General features: G+C 33.7%; 1 long non-coding RNA gene across 1 annotated transcript; it reads right to left on the bottom strand.

Annotated features, from left to right (window-relative positions):
- Positions 1-16,428: 16,428 nt before the first annotated feature.
- Positions 16,429-17,081, bottom strand: LOC149265407 (uncharacterized). Its single transcript, XR_016251247.1, has 3 exons — positions 16,942-17,081; positions 16,778-16,854; positions 16,429-16,644 (listed from the first exon to the last, which is right to left on the bottom strand). It is a non-coding gene; the product is annotated as an uncharacterized LOC149265407 (long non-coding RNA).
- Between the last annotated feature and the right edge of the window lie 4,517 nt (positions 17,082-21,598).

Genomic DNA, 21,598 nt, shown 5'->3' with positions numbered 1-21,598 from the left:
TTTACTTAGAAAAAAAAAAATTAAATATTCTCCCTCCACTTGATAGCCATCAGATTAAGAAAACACTAATAGTTATGGTGTTTAAAGTAATCAAACAATCGATTTAGTTAAGAGAAAACAAATAGTTATAGTTTTGAATCAAGTTGTGATTTAAACATGTTTATTAATCGTTTTGAATCAAGAGATGTTTTACAATATGGGTTAGATTTATTAGAAAAAATCTATAAAAATAAAATAAAAATTCTAGTGTCTATTTAATTTAAATATTCTCCCTCCACTTGATAGCCATCAGATTAAGAAAAAACTAATAGTTATGGTGTTTAAAGTAATAAACAAAATAGTTATAGTTTTGAATTAAGATGTGATTTAAACATGTTTATTAATAGTTTTGAATCAAGAGATGTTTTACAATATGGGTTAGATTTATTAGCAAAAAAATATTTAAAAATAAAATAAAAAATTTAGTGTGAATTTAATTTAAATATTCTCCCTCCACTCGATAGCCATCAGATTAAGAAAGAACTAATAGTTATGGTGTTTAAAGTAATAAATAACTGATTTAGTTAAGAGAAAACAAATAGTTATAGTTTTGAATCAAGATGTTATTTAAAGATGTTTATTAATAGTTTTGAATCAAAAGATGTTTTACGATATGGGTTAAATTTATTAGTAAAAAATCTATAAAAATAAAATAAAAAAATTAATGTGAATTTAATTTAAATATTCTCCTTCCACTAGATAGCCATCAGATTAAGAAGAAACTAATAGTTATGATGTTTAAAATAATCAAGCCACTGATTTAGTAAAGAGAAAACAATATCTAAAATCGATTTAATATATGTCATTTTCAATATTAAAAAAGGGCCACAAATTTGTAAATATACCCCATGCACAAGAAAGATTAAGAAATGGCCACAAATTTGTAAATATACCCCCGTGCACAAGAAAGATTAATTGGAAATATCCTTGTACACGTTGAAATAGTTGTGAATTAGATTAATGGATCTCATAAATAGTTTGTTAATATCTTTTGTTTGGGTCAATGCAACGGATTGAGTAAGTAAATTGATCTTTCCAAAATCAAAGATATACTCTTTGCACTTAGAAAAAGACTTTTACATTACAATAATGTATTTAATAAAAAATGACTAGATGGATTAGATCTTGACTAAATAGATTAAACAGTTCTTAAATTTGGAAAGAAGTTTAAAAATGAAAATGCCATATTAAAAATTAGGTTGGTTTTTAAAATCATTTTAGTATTTGTTGTTTTAATAGTAAAGAAAGCACCATTGATCCGTATATATCCCCCACATGCACTGAAATAAGCCGAAATATTTTTTTACATATATCCCCACCTGCACTGAAATACGAGAAATATTTTTTGCAATGGCTACTGATTGAACATCTATTCTTCATTTAGTAGAGGTTGTTTATTTATTAACTAATTAATTTTTTTTAAAGTATATATGTCAAATACACATTCACATTCACCTACAAGGACAGAATCATATATCACTTTCAGATTTCATATTGACTTGCATATATTTATATTTTGTTTAGTAGATTATGTTTTTTATTAACTAATTAATTACATGTGAACATAGTAAAAATCACATATCACATTCTTATTGGTTTTTATAACGTGTTAATAATCATAATTAATAATTGGGAATTGAAAATGAAAGTTTTTCTTAAGTGTTATTAAAATTAATTTCAAAAAATGGAAGTTAGATAGTGAAGACAAAAGAGTCAGATGAAATTAGTTACATGTTATTTCTAGAACCTCTTAGACTTGTGGGTAATTGAAAATGAAAGTTTTTCTCAAGTGTTATTAGTCTCTTTCATATTTAATAGGTTAGATTAATAAAAATGTTTTGTTATGTTGATATTTAATAGGTTGGATTAATAAAAATATTTTATTGTGTTGATATTGATAATTATTTTGAAATAAGATTTCTAAAATATTAATTTAATTATTATATGGAGATTAGAGATTTAATCTCTATATAGTATTCTAGAATATTTCTAACAATAATAATATATCAAAAGTTAAGATTTATGTTAAAAATATATTAATTTAATTATTAATAATTCTTAGAGGGATATTTCATTTTTTTCCTTTTAATTAAATTGATTAATTAAAAAAATGTCACATGAACATGAGTTATGATTTTTTATGCTATTAGTAAACTAGCCTAGATCCATCTTAACTCTATATCTACCAAGAACCTAGAGGGATCAAATCACATTCAAAGCCTTGTAAAAATGTCAAAGAAAAATGAAATTTAGATATTTGCTAAAATCTAAAACCTATACACATATCTTGTGCTAAATTAAAATGAAACAATCAAAACTAAATTATCATGCCAAGAGCTCAGAGGGATCAAATCACACTCAAACCCTTGTAAAAATCAAAGTAAAATGAAATTTAGATATTTGCTAAAATCTAAAACCTATACACATAAAAATAAGAGTTGTGCTAAATTAAAATGAAACAATCAAAACTAAATTCTCATATCTGATTTGGCATTCTCAGATGTGAAATATGCATCCAAATGGAATGACTTTCAAATGTTTGACAGAGTAGCTACCCCTCTCACGTGGCACCTAAGCCAAATGAAATTTGTTGTCTAATGTAACCTAGTGGGGATTGCATCTTAATGCACTAACAAAAATAAAAAGCTAAACTTAAAATGGCATCATCTCGTGTTTCTTATACCTGAATTATGCCTAGGTTATCTCCATTGGCATGTTCTATGTCAAGGGAAATCAATGTTTCAAAGATAACTGTGTTAAATGCCCTCCTGCCTAATACAGAGAATCTATAGCATATTTGTATTCAGACTAGGGGGAAACATTACATTTGTCCATTTGATGCAGTGGCAAAGAATCGTAAATATCAGCCCCATGAGGCACCCTTTCATGAAGAGCTTCCTATGCTACCCCTCTCATGTGGCACCTAAGCCAAATGAAATTTGTTGTCTAATGTAACCTAGTGGGGATTGCATCTTAATGCACTAACAAAAACAAAAAGCTAAACTAAAAATGGCATCATCTCGTGTTTCTTATACCTGAATTATGCCTAGGTTATCTCCCTTGGCATGTTCTCTGTCAAGGGAAATCAATGTTCCAAAGATAATTGTGTTAAATGCCCTCATGCCTAATACAAAAAATTTATAGCATATCTATGTTCAGACTAGGGGGAACATTGCATTGGTCCATTTGATTCAGTGGCAAATAATCGTAAATATCAGCCCCATGAGGCACCCTTTCATGAAGAGCTTCCTATGCTACCCATGCCCAATTTTTACTACACTCTCAAAGATATTGTATTTGAGGCTGCAAAGAATAAAGGATGATTAAGTTGGTCCATTCACCATCCAACACACATATTTGGCTTCTCTCCTTTCAAATTGATGAATGTTTTAGGCATAATGTGTGTTTACACTGCCATTTACAAACATGAGGGGTTGTCTTTCAAGTACCTAGGGAACAATATTCCATGGGAATAATTTATGGATGCATATGATGCAAAATTGATTGCAGAAGAGGAAATTTGGGCTGCCACAGATCCTTATCTAAAGAACGAGCCCTTTGATTATGCTAATCGATACGTGTATAAATTGAAACGAATAATACTAGCACAAAAAATTGATCTAGAACCATTACCATATGAGGGTGAAGGGTTTAGTCTGGCTGAGGCAATGAATGATAAAGGTCTGGTCTGGGATGCAATTTTTAATGAATGCTCTTAGATTAAGCACTTGGGAAGGAGCATAAAGTTCTGGTTTGGGATGCAATTTTTAATGAATGCTCTTAGATTAAGCACCTGGGAAGGAGGTTGCACATGCCTCTGTTTTGAGTATATTGTTTGGTTGTAATACATTTAACGTTAATATTTATTTTTCATTCAAATTTGGCTATAGTTAGATCACATAACATATCACATTTTATTTCATCTATGCTCTTCTTTGATATGTGCTACCGTTTGAGTAGATTGTTTGGTTATATTACATTTAACATTAAGATTTATTTTTCATTCAAATTTGGCTATAGTTATATCACATAACGTATCACATTTTATTTCATCTATGCTCTTCTTTAATATGCTACCGACTTACGGCGTTTCCTTTGCAACATCTGGTGCAAATGCTAGTTTATTTTCTTTCATAGCTCAGATTTGATAGGGGTAAAGTCTTTAGTTTCTTTGTTAATGGTTTCCATATGCCTCCATGCACTTATTAAGTTATTTGTACTCATGTTTCTTTAATTTAGACATTCTTAAATTCTATTTTTAATTGATTGTGAAAGTTATATATATATATATATATAATGTTTTTTTTCCTGTTCTAGGGTCATACATGTTTTGCTTATGAAGTTTATGGATTTCAATTCCTTTCTTTTTAAGGTAGTTGTATCTTCAGATTAAGTTTGGGTTTTTTGGGGTATGTTTTCTCTTTCCACATTGATTAATAAGGTTTAGGATTGTTTAGAGCTATTCCTTTTAGAGATTGATTAATAATATTTAGGATTGTTCAGCTAGTCTTTCTAGAGATTGATTAATAAGGTTTAGGACTCTTCCGAGCCAGTCCTTTTAGAGATTGATTAATAAGGTTTATGACTCTTCCCAGCTAGTCCTTGTGTAGATTGATTAATAAGGTTTAAGATTGTTCCCAGCTAGATGGACCTTGTTGACTCTAGCTTGGAACTAACCTATACCAACACTACAGAAAAAGTTGAACATAATTCCTCAATAAGATACAAAGTCTTACACTTTACACAAAACTACAAAACATAATTAGGTTTAAGATTGTTCCCAGCTAGCTCGACCTTGTTGGCTATAGCTTGGAACTAACCTATACCAACACTAAGAAAAAGTTGAACATAATTCCTCAATAAGTTACAAAGTCTTACACTTTACACAAAACTACAAAACATAATTCCTCAATTACACAATGCATAACCATTCAACTCAAAACAAAATAGTTGTTCCACTTTTATGTTTCTCATGTAATCTAGTTGCCATAAAATTACATGGCATAGAATGCTCCTCCTCCCAACAAGTGAGAATCAATACTCTCTACTGAGCTTCCAGAGCTAGCTTCATATGTAGAACAATTGCATAACCAACTAGCTTCATGTCTAGAACATAGACCTAAAAAGTCCAACCTAGAACATCCAAACCATATTCAGTCTAGGGTTTTAAACTGAATTCATAGTTTTGGAAGTTTCCTAGCTCCCTCCAAAACCTTTTGGCAGTTTCCTACCTCCCTCCAAAACTTCTTGTCAGAGGTATTAAGTTTTCAATATGTCTCCTCTTCAAGGTTTCCTCCATTTTCTCTCCCCTCTTAGCTCCCTCTTTTACAACATTAAACAAAGTAACTTCAATATAGTAATTACTACTTGCTATGAATATTTTAAACTAAATTTAAAAACATTATAATAATATTTCTCCTCCTTAAATTAAAACACATGAAACTAAATTTAAAAGCATTATAATTATATTTCTCCCCCTTAAATTGAAAGACTTGAAGCTAGCTTAGGATGACAATTGTTACAATTATTACTAGTAGTTACAATTGTTACTAGCCACTAATCTTTTAACTTCAAAGAATCCACCCTCTTAAACTTAGTATTCTCATAATAAATCTCAAATTATTGAGATAACAACCATGCATTGGGATAACAACCATCTAAATAAAAAAAATTATAACATGTTTTTTGAGATGTCAATTAAAATATTTGCTTTAGTTAATTTGAGATTTTAGATCCATTGAGATAACAACCATCTAAAGCTTTTTCTTTATAACCTCTTTGTTGAAATGTGAATTAAAAAATTTGCTTTCTTATAAACATAGTTTATAAGAAAACAAATTAGAAAACATAAAATTCTGAAATAATATGTTTAATCACATATCAAATTACAATCAAATAGTTAAACATATTACTATTAAAAATTATATATATCAATATAAATATAAATATATATTAATTATTTTCTTTAAAACTAATTTAAAACCAATTACATTATATAATCATAAAATTATGTAAAAACATTAATACAAAATTAAATTATATGTTATATTACAATTCAAATAATTGTTTAATAATATCTCAATATAATTAACCAAATCAAAAAACTATTCATAATAATTAATTAACTTTAAAAATAAAAAATAAAAAAATAATCAATATCATTAAATTGATTATCAATGCATCTTTCAGCAAGTATTTATTAACTTATTTATAGACAAAATGTTTAATGATTATCAATGCATCTTTCAGCAAGTATTTATTAACTTATTTATAGACAAAATTTACATTTGGTCATTTAGAAGGAAGAAAATTCCAGTGAACAATTTTTTGGTGTCAACTTCCATGTATGAATAAAGGAAAGACCAAACTGAGAATTTTTGAAAAATACTAATGGTTTGGTATACTTAAAAAGATTATCATTCTTTTTAGAAATTAAATTATTTAAATTTATATAAAGTAATTAAGATATTTAAAATTTTAAAAATAATAAAATTAATGATTAAGTTATAATTTTAAATAAATATTTGGTTTTCAACTTACATGTGATCACTATGAATAAAGCAATATGAAGTGAAATATTTAAAAAAAAATTCACATATAAATTTCTTTTTAGTTAAGATAAAAGACTTTTTAACTAGATACATTTAAAGGGAGATTCAGTTATAAACTTTTTTTTAGTTAAGATAAAGGACCCTTTAACTCAAGGAGGCAATCACCTATTACAAAAGAAATTATATATTTTTTATATTAAATGTGATGACCCCATAAAATGTAATTATTTAAAGTTACTGTGGTAAACACTGAATGACATTAAGAGACTTATTTTCTTTTTATGAGTAATCTGTTAATTTTGAATATGCATTAAAATAATGTTAAAGAATTACTCAGAAAATGATTGGGCTCCCAAAAGGGAACTAGGAAAGAAAAGGAAGTAGTTAATTAAACTGAAAATAACCACCTTCCCAAATTGGAGGGATTTTCCAGGAAAAGGAAAAAGAGGGTGGACAGAAGGCTGTGCTGTGAGGACAGACAGAAAAGAAAAAGGAAAAACACCTTGTTTTGGACTAAGTCTGGTAGTGACCAGATAGTCAAGCACTAGGTGCTGTTGTCTTACTGAGGATTGGGATCCGGTAGGCAGAAGCTCGGGGGGAGACTCAGGTCTTGCAGGACAAGTCTCACGGATGGGTGGATAACGAGCTTGACACAGGAATTTACGGAAGAAGTGTTGAAGAACTTTCCCTACGAGCAGGAGACCAGGTAAGTACCAAAACCTAAGGCATTGCTAATGTTGGCATAGAATGGGTAGCTTAGAATACTTGCAGCTACTGTGTATTATCATAGAACAGAAACCCTATAAGTGTTATTAATATCTAGAATAACTGTGAATAGGGGAATGACAGAAATGCATGCCCTCATGTCAATTAGATAACTGTACAACTTCGTATACCTGTAGCAAGAAGGGTTATTTATTATTACTACAGTGTGAAATGATAGCGGGGGTTAGGGTTTGTATTGGCAGGGCCGAGTATCCTGCGAGGGGAAATAAACCTTGAAACGGAAATTTATATCCCGTTACATAACAAATCAAGAAGACTAAGTACCTTATCTGACACGTTATATGGTAACGTATAACCTGAAGTAGGGTCATGGTTAACCTCGGTATCGCAAGGTCTGAAGAAGAATAGAAAGTGGTAAGAGAAAACTTATTGAGAAGAGGAGTAGGTCCGTGGCAAGAGAACCCTCGCGGAAGGCGCAAGCCTGAAGCCGCCATCACCAGCTCCCATGGACTAGTACCGGTTGGAAGGCACAGCTTAGCCTCATGCGTGAACTTAACTTAAAAACCAAAAACTGAGGAATCGATAAGCAGAGGAATCGATAAGCAGAGGAATTGATAGAAAATGAAATAGACGACTCTGAGATATCTTCTGAGTTTAATAACATTAGCATATTTAACAGTGAATCGAGTTATCTCTATCGTGTACGCCGAAGGCGTTACTGCCTATAAAAAGGGATGCAAAATCTATCTACACAGTAAGGGAAAAACTCTGTTATGACAGAGGAATAACGTTTAATCAACTATGAACTCGTATCAGAGAATTACTGTATATTGTAATAGAAAATTATAGTAGACAGTATAACAATCATAACCAAAGATTTCAGAGTAAAACGGTATATGGTGATCTGTAACTACATTGTGACAGTAAAATAATCAATAAAGAATATAACCATAAATCTGTAAGACCCAGGAGTCTCTTTTCCTCATTCTTCGCCGAGTTCGGCTAGACATCTATGGAATGAGATGTAGGTGCGAACCCTAGCGGGACCATCGAAGATGGTTGGGAAGCGGCGTTGCCGTCATGCCCGAAACCCTCTCTAAAACCATAGATATTGCAAATAAAATTCAGAGCATATATTTAAATAACAAATGGCAAAGTTTAAGCTTAAACCCTCACGGAAAATCTTACACAGAGAACGATAGTAATCATCACGAAGTTTAACATTGCTTCGATATACGGAAGGCGGAGCCTAGCAATAAACCATATAAGATAACCATATTCTGTATTAGTCAAGGAACTGTCAAACATATGGGTTTTGACCCAGATCCATTAAATCGGCAGAAAAACATTAAGTGTTACATGTAATCACAGGTATAAACGTTACATGGTGAAACAATGTTCCAGAAATTACAAAGGCAGTGGTCGAATAGATCTGTCTCATGAATGAGAGAGTTCGACCCAGAACTTGCCGTAGACAAAAGATATTATGAACCTAGCTTCCAAATAATCAAACCCCAATGGGTATGGCCCAGAAGTTAGAAGGCGGAGTATCGCCATCTGCGCCAACCGTGGAGGAGTAAGGTGGCAGAAATTTATAAATCATCACAACAGTAACCCTCCGACCAAATACAATCGAAAACTGTAACCAGAAGTTTATGCTATGAGTTGGGATACGAAATCAAAAGGGTACCTGTACATGTTCAACATAATGGCAACAGTGAACAGCATGGACCGCTGAAGGAGCCACGGCAGCGGATTCCTCACTACCTGCCATTCAAAGAGAGAGTTACACTGTGCGTTCATCAATAAACCCAAGATTACAATGCAAATCGTTTTAACAAGTGTAAACCTTACCCAGCCAGATTTGCAGACTCGGAGCGGTAAAAGCATGGCGAGCTCGCATGCGGATCGAGAGTGACAGATGAGAACTAGTGCAGAAACTGTGGAGCAAACGCCCTGTGACAACGGGGTATTGCACCGAGCCCTGGAGCGCCAAGCAGATGCAGCAAAACCCCGACGAACTCGGAATACCATTCTTATAAACGCCAAACCATAACCCTGCGACGTGGAATAATCTCCACCCTCGATCATCCTCATAGCCTCCTTGCCGTAGATCTTGGCGGTATTGCCAAAGTATTGAAGGCGGGAAAGTGTCGGCCTGTGGTGCCATGGCCGATCACGTGATCAGGCCAGTGGCTATAAATGCTAATCCAGGTGTAAAGTGGAGAATATGCCAGCATATATGTGGTGGATGGGTCTTACTACCCTTACAAATACAAATTAATAACCATCCTTGCATTGCATCGAGGTAATACCAGCTCATACGGCATGAAACAATTAAACCATATACTAAGTTAAACGTTGGTGCCGTGATGGTGTCATATCAACATACATTATATCTGACTATGTATGCTTTTAAATAAGGATGGTGTAGTCACTATATGAAAAATTTTTGTTATATATTAAAATACAAGTGAGAGGTATGTGACAATTGGTATCAGAGCCCAGGTTGCCCATACTGTGGCCTCTGGGTATGAGTAATATGTGTTGTTTTTTTTATATATTTTCTTTGACAGCATGATATTTCTTTAACAGGGGTAATAAAATTGTGCCCCGAAACTCACAAGGTTGACTGTTGTATGATTAGACCAGATTAGAACAAGGAAAAATGAATCCAGGAAACAACCCAGAACTGTGGGTGCAGTTGGGAGAGGAGACCCGCAGTACAAATCTGGCCATACTAGAAACAATCCAAGAGCTGAAGAATGAAATGGCTCATTTACGTGAAGACAATGCACGCCTAACGATGGAGCAGGAAAGGATACTAAAAAGCTTGTCCGACAAACAGAACCCGCCACTGGCCAACCCTAGCGCGGAGCAACAGAGAACGACAGAGAAGCAGCAGTACCAAGCAGAATATGAGATTCCAGAGGATGAAGAGGATCAATCTGATAATGCATTAGAGCAGCAGACTTCCAAACGACAAAAGGTGGAATTGCAGGGAGAATTCCGGAAAATTAAACCCCCACACTATGACGGGGAACAAGAGGAAGCAGCGGAGGCATGGCTGATTAACATGAATAAATATTTCCAGTTATATGAGTATGACCATAACTTGAAGGCACGATTGGCCATTTTTCAGTTGCAAGGGAAAGCAACATTGTGGTGGGAGGAAGTTAAAATCGTGAAAGGGGTAAGCGAACGAACCATAACATGGGAAAAATTTCAAAAATATTTTAAAGAGAGATATTTAACAGAACGCTTTTATGATGAAAAAGCGAAGGAATTCCACGATCTGCGGTTGGGACAACAGACTATGGATGAGTTCATCAATCGTTTCACCTCCTTGCTCCGTTATGTACCCTACCTTAAAGAAGAAAAAGCTAAAGTGCAAAGATTCGTTAGCAGCCTACCTATGTATATGAGGGAAAGGATTGAATTTGACAATCCTAGAACTATGGATGAAGCTATCTGTAAAGCTAGAATGTGTTACCAGCAGAGCAAACAGAAAGGGGACAGTTCTAACAGGAAATGGAATGAGAAAAAGAACAGTAAATTTGTGAGTAACAATAGAGGAAACCGGGTTGGTGGAGCTAAAGGAAGCATCAAAAGCCAGAGTGGCAGAGCAGCACCAAGAGGTTCTTTCAGGCCCAAGCCTATCAGTGAAACCAGAATGGGTGAGCAAACTGTCAAGTTGGATAATGAGGGAGTAACCAGACCCCCAGTACAGTGCTGGGGTTGTGGAGGACCACACTATGTCAAGAACTGTCCACAATGGAAGGGGACTGACCAGATCTCTCAGATCCATGAAGCATCAACCGTGGGCGATGTGGGACGAAGTGTGCCAAAAATTAATGCAGCCTTGGACGACCGTCAGGCAGAATACCAGCCCACTATGATCGAATTTGAAGGTAAAATTTCAAACCTTTCTATCTCTGTTCTAATTGACCCAGGAGCTACTTTGAGTTACATTAGTCCAAAGATAGTTGAGCAATGTAAATTGCAGCCTGAAAAATTTAAGAACCCATGGCTGGTACAGCTAGCTACAGGGACTAAAAGACGAGTAATGGCAAAGATCAAAAACTGTCCTATAATGATAGCCGGACAGCCAGTGGTGGCAGATTTGAATATGCTTCCACTTGGATCCTATGACGTCCTAATTCGGATGGATTGGTTAGAAAAGCATTGGGCTTTAGTGAACTGCAAAACGAAGGTCATACGGTTCAAGGATGACTCTGGGATGGAACAGGAGATGCAGGGAATTAAACGACCAGTGCAGGTCCGGCCAATCACTGCATCCCAGCTAGCGAAGTGCATCCGGAATAGATGCCAAGTGTATGCCATTCAGGTGAATTATGCAGAAACTAAGAATAAAGGGAGTCCGTTAGACCACCTTCCAGTAATAAAAGAATTCGTGGATGTGTTTCCAGAGGAAATTCCTGGATTACCTCCGAAAAGGGATATTGACTTCACCATTGAGTTAATACCAGGAGCTGCCCCAGTTTCACGGACACCTTATAGAATGAGTGTACCTGAGCTAACTGAGTTGAAGATGCAATTACAAGAACTGCTGGATAAAAATTATATCCGTCCGAGTGTCTCTCCATGGGGAGCTCCGGTGCTATTCGTTAAGAAGAAGGATGGAACTTTTTGGATGTGTATCGATTACCGACAGCTGAACAAGCTCACCATTAAAAGCAAATAACCCTTACCTCGGATCGATGAACTTTTTGATCAGGTTAAGGGGGCGACAGTATTTTCCAAAATTGATTTGCGATCTGGTTACCATCAGATCAGAATTAAAGAAGAGGATATTGCAAAAACAGCCTTCAGAACCCAATATGGACACTACGAGTTTGTAGTGCTGCCTTTTGGACTGACTAATGCACCCGCCACATTCATGTGCTTAATGAACAGCATGTTCCATCAGTTTCTAGACAAATTTGTACTAATATTCATTGATGATATTCTGATTTATTCCCGCTCCAAGGAGGAACACGAGGAGCACCTCCGGATAGTGCTGCAAACCTTGCGAGAGCATCAGCTGTATGCTAAACTTAGCAAGTGCGACTTCTACAAAGAAGAGATTCAGTATTTAGGCCATGTGATCACCAAAGAGGGAATTGCAGTGGATCCTGAGAAAATTAAAACCATCATGAATTGGCCCGTGCCTAAAGATGTGCCAATATCAGATCTTTCATGGGATTAGCGGGGTACTACAGAAGATTCGTGGAAGGCTTCTCAAGAGTGGCATATCCTATTACGTCCTTACAAAAGAAAGGAAGGGCATTCAAATGGAGTTCGGAATGTCATCAAAGTTTCGAAAAACTTAAGCACTTACTTACTACTGCTCCCGTCCTAAGTATAGCTGATCCCAATAAGGATTATGTAGTATGTACTGATGCTAGTCGTGAAGGCGTTGGAGGTGTGTTAATGCAAGAAGGGAGAGTGATCGCCTATGAGTCGAGAAAGTTGAAGGAACATGAACAGAAGTATTCTGCCTACGACTTGGAGTTGGCAGCTGTCATACATGCCCTTAAAATGTGGCGACATTACCTTTTGGGTAAGAAATTTCTGTTATTAACAGATCATCACAGCTTGACAAACTATTTCAGTCAGCCCACCCTGAATGAAAGGCAGGCCCGTTGGGCAGATTTCTTAAGTGGATTCGACTTTGATATAAAACACCTGAAAGGAAAAGAAAACTGTGTGGCAGACGCCCTAAGTCGTAAAGTGCAATTTTTATATGAAGCTACTTTCAGTAAGTGGGAAAACTCCTTGCAAGAGAGGATAAAAACAACAGCAAACCAGGATGCTGAATATCAGCAAATGAAGCGACAAAAGTCACTTTCCAGCCAGGAAAGCCAGCAAGGGTATGAAGTGAGCAAAGATGGGATACTGTTTTACAGAAAACGACTGTTTGTACCAAATGACGATAGTCTTAGGAATTTAATTCTGAATGAGTTTCATACCAGTCATTACGCAGGTCATCCTGGATACCAGAAGATGCTTGCTGCACTTCGGAAGGAGTACTACTGGCCAGGGATGAAAAGACATGTGGCGGAATATTTAGCGCGATGCTTAGAGTGCCAGCAGATAAAGACTGAGCACCAGCACCCGGCTGGGTTATTGCAACCCCTACCCATTCCGGAATGGAAATGGGAAATTATATCCATGGACTTTATAACTGGGTTACCTAGAACAAGGAGGAACAACGATTCTATTATGGTGGTAGTTGATAAGTTAAGTAAAGCAGCCCACTTTATTCCAGTGCAATCGACCTACAGGGCAGTACAAATTGCACACATATTTATGCAGAATGTGTTCAGACTCCACGAGCTTCCAAAGATTATAATATCAGATCGGGATGTAAAGTTTACATCCGCCTTTTGGAAAACACTATTTGCGGAATTGGGCACCAAGCTGAAATTCAGCACAGCATACCATCCCCAGACTGATGGGCAGACGGAGAGAGTAAATCAGGTGTTGGAGGACATGCTAAGAGCATGTGTAATGCAAAAGCCGACTCAGTGGGAAGATTATCTACACTTGGTAGAATTTTCTTATAACAATGGGTATCACACATCAATTCAAATGTCTCCATTTGAAGTTTTGTACGGACGCAAATGTCGGACGCCCACAAATTGGAGTGGCCCGGAGGATAAGTTCAGGTGACCCGAAATGCTCAAAGAAATGGAAGACATGGTCAAAAGGGTGCGAGCTAACCTGAAGGCCGCTCAAGATCGGCAAAAGAGTTTTGCAGATCAGAAGAGGAGGTTCAAAGAGTATCAGGTGGGCGACCACGTATACATAAGAATACAAGCCAAGAAAAGTACCTTGCAATGGAGCAGTTGCGCTAAACTCGCGCCTCGTTATTTTGGACCTTTTCAGGTCTTGGAAAGAGTTGGACCAGTAGCTTATCAGCTAGCTTTAACAAGCCACATTAAAATTCATAATGTTTTCCATGTATCCATGCTTAAAAAGTATATTTATGATCCTAAGCATGTGATTCAGTTGCAAGATATACGGGTCGAACCGGAAGGAGAGGTCTTGGTAGAACCGCTGAACATTCTCGACCGGAGAGAAGTACAGCTGCGGAAGCGGGTTATTACCCAAATTAAAGTGCAGTGGCAGCACTATGGGCCGGAGGAAGCCACTTGGGAAGATGAAGAGCTTTTTAGGAAAGCTTATCCGGAGCTGTTTGATAACACCATACATCGAGACGATGTCCAAACTCAGGGGGGGGAGATGTGATGACCCCGTAAAATGTAATTATTTAAAGTTACTGTGGTAAAAACCGAATGACATTAAGAGACTTATTTTCTTTTTATGAGTAATCTGTTAATTTTGAATATGCATTAAAATAATGTTAAAGAATTACTCAGAAAATGATTGGGCTCCCAAAAGGGAACTGGGAAAGAAAAGGAAGTAGTTAATTAAACTGAAAATAACCACCTTCCCAAATTGGAGGGATTTTCCAGGAAAAGGAAAAAGAGGGTGGACAGAAGGCTGTGCTGTGAGGACAGACAGAAAAGAAAAAGGAAAAACACCTTGTTTTGGACTAAGTCTGGTAGTGACCAAATAGTCAAGCACCAAGTGCTGTTGTCTTACTGAGGATTGGGATCCGGTAGGCAGAAGCTCGGGGGGAGACTCAGGTCTTGAAGGACAAGTCTCACGGATGGGTGGATAACGAGCTTGACACAAGAATTTGCGGAAGAAGTGCTGAAGAACTTTCCCTACGAGCAGGAGACCAGGTAAGTACCAAAACCTAAGGCATTGCTAATGTTTGCATAGAATGGGTAGCTTAGAATACTTGCAGCTACTGTGTATTATCATAGAACAAAAACCCTATAAGTGTTATTAATATCTAGAATAACTGTGAATAGGGGAATGACAGAAATGCATGCCCTCATGTCAATTAGATAACTGTACAACTTCGTATACCTGTAGCAAGAAGGGTTATTTATTATTACTACAGTGTGAAATGATAGCGGGGGTTAGGGTTTGTATTGGCAGGGCCGAGTATCCTGCGAGGGGAAATAAACCTTGAAACGGAAATTTATATCCCGTTACATAACAAATCAAGAAGACTAAGTACCTTATCTGACACGTTATATGGTAACGTATAACCTGAAGTAGGGTCATGGTTAACCTCAGTATTGCAAGGTCTGAAGAAGAATAGAAAGTGGTAAGAGAAAACTTATTGAGAAGAGGAGTAGGTCCATGGCAAGAGAACCCTCGTGGCAGGCGCAAGCCTGAAGCCGCCATCACCAGCTCCCATGGACTAGTACCGGTTGGAAGGCACAGCTTAGCCTCATGCGTGAACTTAACTTAAAAACCAAAAACAGAGGAATCGATAAGCAGAGGAATTGATAGAAAATGAAATAGACGACTCTGAGATATCTTTTGAGTTTAATAACATTAGCATATTTAACAGTGAATCGAGTTATCTCTATCGTGTACGCCGAAGGCGTTACTGCCTATAAAAAGGGATGCAAAATCTATCTACACAGTAAGGGAAAAACTCTGTTATGACAGAGGAATAACGTTTAATCAACTACGAACTCGTATCAGAGAATTACTGTATATTGTAATAGAAAATTATAGTAGACAGTATAACAATCATAACCAAAGATTTCAGAGCAAAATGGTATATGGTGATCTGTAACTACATTGTGACAGTGAAATAATCAATAAAGAATATAACCATAAATCTGTAAGACCCAGGAGTCTCTTTTCCTCATTCTTCGCAGAGTTCGGCCAGACATCTATGGAATGAGATGCAGGCGCGAACCCTAGCAGGACCATCGAAGATGGTTGGGAAGCGGCGTTGCCGTCATGCCCGAAACCCTCTCTAAAACCATAGATATTGCAAATAAAATTCAGAGCATATATTTAAATAACAAATGGCAATGTTTAAGCTTAAACCCTCACGGAAAATCTTACACAGAGAACGATAGTAATCATCACGAAGTTTAACATTGCTTCGATATACGGAAGGCGGAGCCTAGCAATAAACCATATAAGATAACCATATAAGATAACCATATTCTGTATTAGTCAAGGAACTGTCAAACATATGGGTTTTGACCCAGATCCATTAAATCGGCAGAAAAACATTAAGTGTTACATGTAATCACAGGTATAAACGTTACATGGTAAAACAATGTTCCAGAAATTACAAAGGCAGTGGTCGAATAGATCTCTCTCATGAACGAGAGAGTTCGACCCAGAACCTGCCGTAGACAAAAGATATTATGAACCTAGCTTCCAAATAATCAAACCCCAATGGGTATGGCCCGGAAGTTAGAAGGCGGAGTATCGCCATCTGCGCCAACCGTGGAGGAGTAAGGTGGCGGAAATTTATAAATCATCACAACTATAACCCTCCGACCAAATACAATCGAAAACTGTAACCAGAAGTTTACGCTATGAGTTGGGATACGAAATCAAAAGGGTACCTGTACATGTTCAACATAATGGCAACATCGAACAGCATGGACCGCTGAAGGAGCCACGGCAGCGGATTCCTCACTACCTGCCATTCAAAGAGAGAGTTACACTGTGCGTTCATCAATAAACCCAAGATTACAATGCAAATCGTTTTAACAAGTGTAAACCTTACCCAGCCAGATTTGCAGACTCGGAGCGGTAAAAGCATGGCGAGTTCGCATGCGGATCGAGAGTGACAGATGAGAACTAGTGCGGAAACTGTGGAGCAAACGCCCTATGACAACGGGGTATTGCACCGAGCCCTGGAGTGCCAAGCAGATGCAGCAAAACCCCGACGAACTCGGAATACCATTCTTATAAACGCCAAACCATAACCCTGCGACGTGGAATAATCTCCACCCTCGATCATCCCCATAGCCTCCTTGCCGTAGATCTTGGCGGTATTGCCAAAGTATTGAAGGCGGGAAAGTGCCGGCCTGTGGTGCCATGGCCGATCACGTGATCAGGCCAGTGACTATAAATGCTAATCCAGGTGTAAAGTGGAGAAGCTGCCAGGTGGATGGGTCTTACTACCCTTACAAATACAAATTAATAACCATCCTTGCATTGCATCGAGGTAATACCAGCTCATACGGCATGAAACAATTAAACATATACTAAGTTAAACGTTGGTGCCGTGATGGTGTCATATCAACATACATTATATCTGACTGTGTATGCTTTTAAATAAGGATGGTGTAGTCACTATATGAAAAATTTTTGTTATATATTAAAATACAAGTGAGAGGTATGTGACATTAAATAAAAGTAAAATACATTAATGATAATTTTCTCCCAAAAAAAGGTGGTTGAAGCCTGATAATTGTGGGTAGTTTCGGATTTCCAATGGAAGTGTTGGAAAAGGCAAGACAGAAAAAAATGATAATGGCAGAAACTCAAAAGGATACCATTATAGTGTTATAATTAATATTTAATTAAATTATAGAAAATGTAAAATTTGAAATATAGATTTAGAACATTTCAATAATTACAAAAAAATAAATATTTAAAATTAGATCTTTGCTTGAAATTTGTGATATATTTATGAATTAGTGGTAGTTTTCGATTTCTAATGGAAATGTTGGGAAGATACCTGGCTGGAAAAAATGATAAGGGTAGAAATTCAAAAGGATACAATTATAGTGTTATAAGTAATATTTACTTAAATTAAAGAAAATGAAAATTTGAAATATAGATTTAGAACATTTCAATAATTACAAAAATAAATATTTAAAATTAGACCTTTGCTTAAAATTTGTGATATTATGATACTTTTTATTATTTGTTTTTGAGTCTCTTAAAAAATATTATAAAAAGTAAATTCCAATTTAAACTTATATGTCATGAGAAGGAGAGATTTGTCTTGATTATATTATAAATGAATAAGTGTTTTGAGAATAATATTAAAAAACTAAATATTATAAAATATTATTTTTTTAATTATAAATAATTTTATTAATAAAATATTTTATTAAAATAAATAATTATAATTAATTTATATTTATAATTTTTTTTTAAATTTCACAAAAAAAAATTATTTAAATAAAATAAATTAAAGAGGTAGTAGTGGTTATATATATTTATTTAAATATATCTATAATAGGTTTTTTAATAATCTTTTTTTTTTAATTTCACATAAAATATATCTATATCTATATATATATATATATATATATATATATATAATATAAGATTTTATCGTTATTATATTTATATAGATTTCACATTAATATATTAAATATATTAATATATATATAAAATAATATATTAATATATTAATATATATAAAAAATAAAATTATATATATAAATTTTTTTTTTTTTAAATTTCACATTAAATATATTTAAATTTAATATATATAATATATTAAAATTTAATATATATATATATATATATTTTTTTTTGAAATTTCACGTTTAGAAGTTATAAACTTTATTATATATAATATAATATTTTATTAAATATATAAACTAATCAATAGGGTGAGTTTATTAGTGATTAGTATGGTAATGATGGTAGTTTAATGTTTTATTAAACATTAAAATTAATTATTATGATAATAATTTAGAGTTATGGTAATAATGTTATTTATATTAATTTGAAATTTAACTGATTTTGTTATATAGATTTTTATATTTAATTAAAAGATAAGATATATTATTTGAGAATAATTATTATATATTTCTATCCATTAATATTATATTTATAGTTTAAATAATTTAAATGGTTAAAAATAGGTGTTTTTTAATAAAAAGATGTAAGTTTAAATTTAAAGATGATGTAGGAAGACTTTAAAAATATATTATTATTATTATTATTAAGAATTAATAGAGAAAGTAAAATGGAAGTACAACTTAAATAAAAATTTAAAATGAAAAATAATATAGTACAAAATTATTTATGGTAAAAGAACTATAATGTTTCTGAGAAAAAAACATTTAACTATTTAATTGCTAAAGTCTATAAAAATATACATATTTTAATAACTAAATTGACTTTTATTTTTTTTAATTTATGAAAAAATTATAAAAAACTATAACGATAATAATAATATATTTTTAATGTTATAGATAATTAACATCAAATAGATGTGTTTGAAATCTTATGTTTATAAGAAAAAAAAAAATTGTAATTATTTGATTACTAGAGTCTATTAAAAATATAGATATTTTAAGAAGTAAATTAACTTCTATTTCTTTAAATTTATGAAAAAATAATTAATGAAACCAAAAATAACTGGTTGGTTGCATAAACCCAAACTAAAATTTTACATTTTCTCTGTTCTGGTGACTGGAGTCTTTCAAGACATAGCTTGAATATCAATTCCACAACCATTATCAGGTCACCATTATGTACTGCAACATTTAATCGGTATATATATATATATATATATATATATATATGTTTAAGATACTACCAAATCCAAGGTGACTACTGCTGGATCTAAAAAGCAGAGAAGGGTAATGTCCATTGCTGTCACTGTAGCTACCAGATTTTCCTTCCATTCAATTCGGTCACATGTTACCAGCCCGTCTCACACACATGGGACCCTCAGTCGTCATCGCTCTCAGGCTCACTTTTGTTTTTCACGAACAAAAGATCAATTGCAATCTTCATGTACGTAGGTAAGGAAGCCATGGGTGCACAGATAAAGTGAGGTTCCTTTTTCTGTAACATATATGCCATGAACATGTGATACGAAAGCGCTGTTTTAATGGAATCGAAACAAATTTGGTTGCAGCGCAGGCAGCAGTTACAGGTGTTTTCCATTTCTAAAGTGATTCTGTAAAGTGAAATATGCATTAAAAACATAAGAGCCCCTCTTATGCCATGCAAACCTATTAAAAAACAACATATCCTTAACATACCCTTCCATCGAGGGTTAAATTTGAGTGGTCCCCCATTATTTTATTTTTAAACCACCCTTCGTATGATTTTTAATATTTATTTCTACTCTATATAATATTTTTGCGAAAATTCATTTTTTTACATTTTTTAATATTTAGTCTTTATACAATAAAAATAAATAAATTAGATATATATGAATTTTTTAATCAATTAAAAAGATATTAAAGATCGAGTTCTGTAAGAATTTCAAGAAAACGTATTAATGAGAGAAAAATGTGTGACGGTCAAGATAATGTGTCCCAATTCATAATCTATGATAAGGTTAAATTTAAGTAATACTAGTCAAAGCAGAAAATTCAAGTCAATCTACTCATAGAGTGTCATATTCTCATAAGCAAAACATTCCATAAGTAATATAAGCGAAACCTTAACAATCTAATGTAACAAATTATTAACAAATTCATGGTTTATATCCATGTCTATTTTTATAGATATATGTTTTATCAAATTTTCTGGAATTTACACAAGGTATAAGGTCATACAATCTATGCAATCTAAGAATCAAATCTTCCTCATGGAGTTGAAAGTTCATGCTTTTCACATTAGGTCAAAGATAATTCATCCAAAGCAATCTTTAGCTCTTCCCACTTCCAAGCATACATGTTCCAGCTCAATAATGTGAGAACTAAATGAGCCACACACTAAGAGGTGATATTTTATATTGATAGAAACTATTAAAAAGATACAAGATGTGTTTATGAGATTGACCCTTTACAATAATCCACAGAATATATTATATACATTTCATGGCAATGTGTGAAGGGAAAGTCAATAAACAAAAAATCAATATCTTAGAGGAAGACAAAGTTTCTTTGTATATGTCTAGTTAATATAAATAATTGATGGATTTTTTTTCATGTAAATAATATTTCATGTGGGCAAGAATAAAATATTGTTTAGGGTTCAAGTCTATGTAACAAAGTTGGAAACCATTACAATAATATACTCAATACTAAGTAGGAAGTATAACAATCATTCCTCCCAACTATCTAAAAAAAGTCAATTGACAATTTGTATATTATTATATTTTTATTTTAATACTAAATTGAATTTAGTTGGACCAGTTTACATGTTGGATATTATTATTTGTTCAATAATATGATAGGATGTTATCTAGATTTTATAGAACATGATTGAGTTAAGATCATATGACTCTGTTATCAAATTATTGTAAGGTTTGATGAGTTTGGATATTTTTTGTAACAGTGAAACTTTATACTTTATTTCCATTTTCAAATTTTCTATATTTTATATATGAAATTTAAACTAAATAAAAATTAATCTCCAAATAAACCAACTAATTTCTATTTAATTAATACACATTTTCACTTATACTTTATTTCCATTTTCAAATTTTCTATATTTTATATATGAAATTTAAA

Source organism: Pinus tabuliformis, chromosome 6 (genome assembly GCF_031772625.1).
Source record: "Pinus tabuliformis cultivar Carrire ecotype Pingquan chromosome 6, CPIR1, whole genome shotgun sequence".
Taxonomy (NCBI): domain Eukaryota; kingdom Viridiplantae; phylum Streptophyta; class Pinopsida; order Pinales; family Pinaceae; genus Pinus; species Pinus tabuliformis.
This window is presented reverse-complemented; position numbering and strand designations above follow the sequence as displayed.